We start from the raw sequence: 5,389 nt of genomic DNA on the forward strand, positions 1-5,389 counted from the left end.
TACTGAACCTTTTGTTACTGATCCCTCTATAAATATCCATGGTGAACCAATCATTCCAAAAGAGGAACCTATTGATTGGGACAACATCACATTGCCTACCTTTCTAACCACTCTTCCACCACCAAAGAAACAGAAAAGAAAACCAAAATCTACACCTCCCACAACCTCTAAGAAATTCACTCAAAAACAAAAACCTAAGCCTAAGTCACCCATTTCTAAAGATGATTATGTTCACATCTGTGACATAAAAGAAATTTCATACATTGAACTCTATCTGGATGAGCTGGAGGATGTAAGGGGAATAGCTGCCTACAGACAGTTACCAGAAAGATTAGTGTTCAGATATAAAGGTGCTGGGGAAAGAACATGGCCTCTCTACAGGATTCTAAATGAAGGCTACTCTACCTTGATCAGAGTCTTTTCAGCCATCAAAAAGGATTCTGGCTTTACCAGAACAGCCAAGACTGAAATTCTCAACAAGATTGCCAACATAAGGAAGACTTGGAGGGAACCAAATGCTTTGCCCAGAACCTTACTCATACAAGAAAGGGGAACTAAAATTCACAAATCACCTCATTGGTTGATGGAATTTAGAGATGACAAAGGAGTCAGAAGATTTTTCAGACTTGAAGACCAACTCAAGATTGCCAGCAATGAAACTCTCAAGGAAATGCAATCTAAGTTGGATATCAGTGATGAAGATGAAGCTGAATTCTTCAGACAACTCCAACTCCAAATTGAGGGAAATGACAAAGGGCTAGGAAAGAAAACCAGGGAACAAAGAAGAAAATGATGATTTGCTCAGGCTAGAGGAGCACCCTTGGAAATACTGTAAATCTTCAATTACCTCCTAGTACATACACTTTTGCAGCACTTTTTATATTTCTACTTAGTTTCAATTCAAATATTTGTTAAGTGTTTTGTTATCATCAAGTTAACCCTGAATTTATGCCTACAGTTCTTATAGACATAAATAGGGGGAGATTGTTAGGAATATATATGTGCATTAGTTTGATGATATGTTTAACAAAACACTTAAGTAGAAATTTAGTGTCTGTAGCCTCAACGGATAAGACCACTTTGGCTATCCGTTGATGGTGTAGCTTTACTTAGAAATAAGTCTAGTATTGTAGCATATTTCAGTCTCTGTATTTAAAATTGTAATTCTTAGAAGTTGAGAGAAACTATGAGTCATGTTGACTACTAGATGATATGCAGATAGGAAGGCCAATTGTAAATATTTCATGCCTTGTAATTTTGTATAAATGAAGTGGTATCAACGGATGACTTAAAAGACCTTCAACGGATGAGAAGCTAAGCTTCAACGGATGTCTCTAAAGCTTCAACGGATAACATCCTTCAACGGATGAGAGCATCAACGGATGAAAGCTTCAACGGATAACATCCTTCAACGGATGAAGTCATCAACGGATGAAAGCTTCAACGGATGTTCTGCTAATTAGCCGTTGATAAGTGGTAGTTGTACCTACAAACAGAGGCACGTGGGTTGACAGAGAAAACCTGAGATGTGGTAGCCGAATTTCAGGATCAACAGAAAAAGCAGCCGTTCTTCTTTAGTACAAAGTTGCAATAGTCAACAAAGTACTTGAGTGAACAGGAAAAGAAGCAAGTGGAGAACTTATTCTACTATTGTAATTTTATATTGTTTTTCACTTGTACACTTGGTAATATATATAAACCAAGAAGAAGCTAGTAATTAGAGAGAGATTTTCCAGAGCTGTTTAGAAAAACATTGAGAGAAAATTCATCTAGTTTGTACTAGGATGCAGCTGTGATCAACATTGTTGAACACAGATTTTCTAATATACCATCTCTGGTGGAACAACAAATCCACCAGAAAAGTTTTTAAAGTTTGTTGTGTTCTTTACATTTTGTGTTTGAATATATATCTGTCTGCATTAGCTCAAAGCAATTCATACACTTGTTCATCTAGAACACACTGCTTTAATAAACTTCTCAAAACTTGAAAAAGTTTTGAGATTTACATTCAACCCCCCTTCTGTAAATCTCATTGTTAGTCTTCTAGGAATAACAGATTCAATTCCCTGAACCTTTGCAATCTGAACACTAACATCCCTAGATGTTTTCCAGGCCTTGATTACCTCTTGCTCACTTTCTAACTATTTAGAAAGAATTTCTACTTTCTTAACAGCTTCTGCTAGTTCACTCTCAACAGTCAAGCATTTAAGTTTTATCTTTTCAAGCTCAATTACCTGATCCTCTAACACAGCATTCCTATCACTTAAAAACACATTATTCTCCTTGATCCTAGTGTTTTCTTTTGCTAGTGATTTAAGGGAAACACGCAAATGATATAATTCAGTGGACATATCATTTATGGCTTCATTGCATTCATGTTTAGAAAGCTGAGAGAGATCAGTAGTAATTACCTGGTTGCTTGATGAACTAGTTTCATTTTCATCAGAATTAGCCATCAGGGCTAGGTTGACATATTCCATATCATCATCTTCATTGACCCCATCTGCTGCTCAATCATCTTGAGTGAGAAAAGCTCTTTCCTTTTGTTTGAGTAAATCAAAATACTTCTTTTTGTAATCAACTTGCTCAAATTTCTTTTTATCAGAAGTTGGCTTTCTACACTCACTTGGAAAGTGTCCACTAATGCCACAGTTGTAACATTTGAACTTTGATTTGTCCACCATGTTTTTGTTTGGCTTAGTGAACTTTGTATTTTTTCTGAACTTCATCTTTGCAAACCTCCTGGACAGAAAAGCCAGATATTCATCAACATCATCAGAGTCATCCTGACTGGAATTGTCTTCATCCTCAGCTGCTTGCTCTTTACCCTTGCTTGATTATGATTTGTTTGTGCCAATTTTGAGACTTGGCATTGTCTTCTCCTCATTCCTGGCTTCCATCTTCTCACTGTCAGCTACAAGAGCAACTGTTCCTCCTTTTCTCTTTCCCTTTTCCAACAGCTCATCCTACTCCATTTCAAGTTCATAAGTCTTCAGAATTCCATATAATCTTTCAAGTGTGAAGTTCTTATAATCTTGAGAATTTCTTAAAGAGACAGTCATGGGCTTCCATTCCTTTGGCAGAGACCTAAGAAATTTTAAGTTGGAATCCTTGACTTGGTACACTCTACCATACAGCTTCAATCCATTTAACAGTTTCTGAAATCTGTTGAAGGTATCATTTAATGATTCACCTTCTTCAAAGTGAAAATATTCATACTGTTGAATAAGAAGCTGCATCTTGTTCTCTCTGACCTGCTCAGTACCTTCACAGATGATTTGTACAGTATCCCAAACTTCCTTTGCAGTTTGGCTATTGATGACATTGTCAAACATATCTTGATCTAAGCCATTAAACAAAATGTTCATGGCTCTCTTGTCCTTGCGGATTTCTTCCATGTCTTCAATAGTCCATTCTGCTTTTGGCTTGGGAATGGACTGTCCAACAGCAACTGTTGCAGTAGCAGCTGTGGCTACATTGTGAGGGATGTGAGGACCATTTTCAATACAGTTGATGTAGCTTTCATCTTGAGAAAGAAGATGTAAATGCATCTTCACTTTCCAGTGATGATAATTATCTTTTTCCAGGACTGGGATCTTTATACCAATATCCTTCCTACTCATGATGGTAGCAGGAGGATTCTTCTGTGCACTCATGATGTTAGCAAAATAGATCTTTAAACTCTTTGTATGTTAAGAGCTGGCTCTGATACCAATTGTTATTCCCAGTGGACTAACAATGAGATTTACAGAAGGGGGTTGAATGTAAATCTCAAAACTTTTTCAAGTTTTGAGCAGTTTCTAAGGCTAAGTGTTTAAGTGAACAAATGTGTGTGAATTGCTTGAAGCTGATACAGACAGATATATATTCAAACAGAAATGTAAAGAACACAAAGAACTTAAAAACTTTTCTGGTGGATTTGTTGTTCCACCAGAGATGTGTTATTTCAGAAAATCTGTGATTCAAAGAATTAAATCATAGATGCTTCCTAGTACAAACTAGATGATTTTCTCTCTTGATATTTCTAAACAGCTCAGGAAAATTCTTATCTAATTACTAGCTGCTACTTGGTTTATATAACACCAAGTTTACAAGTGAAGACAAAACTGTAAAATACAATTGAAAGGATTCTTCACATGTTTCTTCTTCATTTCTCTATCCAATGCAATCTAGGATGATCTGTGAATCTTTGAATACTTCCTTGTTTGCATCAGAATGGGAATGCTGCATTTTCTTGATTCCTCCTAGAGGCTTCCACATTCCAGTTTGTCTCTGTCAACCCATGTGCCTCTGTCAGCTTGTGAATTGTCACTATCAACTGCTAATGAACCAAACATCCGTTGAAGCTTTCATCCGTTGATGCCTTATCCATTGAGGCTTTATCCGTTGAAGCTTTATCCGTTGATGCATTATCAGTTGAAGTCTTTATCCGTTGAAGCACTTATCCATTGATGGATATTATCCGTTGAAGCATTAGAGACATCCGTTGAAGCTTTGTTTCTTATCCATTGAAGGTCTTCAATATTCGTTGATACTTCTTCACTTATACAAAATTACAAGGCATGAAATATTTACAATTAGCCCTCCTATTTGTATATCCATTAGTAGTCAACATGACTGATAATTTCCTACAACATCTAAGAATTACAACTTGAAACCAGAGAATGAAATGTGCTACAATACTAAACTTATTGCTAAGTAAAGCTACTCCTTCAATGGATAGCCAAGATGGTCTTATCCGTTGAGGCTACAATCACTAGATTTCTACTTAAGTGTTTTGTTTAACTTATCATCAAACTGATACACATATTCCTAACACTTTCAACAAGTACTGATGGTTCTGCAATCTGTCTGATAAGTAGAGCATCAATTGAAGAAAGCTGGAATTGGCACAAGAAACTCTCTCATTTAAATTTCAACAATATAAATGAACTAGTCAAGAAAGATCTTGTGAGAGGATTGCCAAAATCAGTATTTGCTCCTGATGGCCTTTGTGATTCATGTCAGAAGGCTAAACAAAGAAAATCTTCATTCAAGAGCAAGACTGAATCATCAATTCTTGAGCCTTATCACCTACTATATGTAGATCTATTTGGTCCAGTAAATGTCATGTCTATTGCAAAGAAGAAATATGCTATGGTCATAGTAGATGAGTTCACCAGATACACGTGGATGTATTTCTTGCACACAAAAAGTGAAACTGCGTCTATCTTGATTGATCATGTCAAACAACTGGATAAATTGGTCAAAGATTCTGTGAAGATTATAAGAAGTGATAATGGCACTAAGTTCAAGAATTTGATCATGGAAGAGTTCTGAAAAGACCATGGAATCAAGCAGGAATTCTCTGCTCCCGGAACTCCACAGCAAAATGGAGTTGTTGAAAGAA

Source organism: Apium graveolens, chromosome 3 (assembly GCF_009905375.1).
Source record: "Apium graveolens cultivar Ventura chromosome 3, ASM990537v1, whole genome shotgun sequence".
Taxonomy (NCBI): Eukaryota; Viridiplantae; Streptophyta; class Magnoliopsida; order Apiales; family Apiaceae; genus Apium; species Apium graveolens.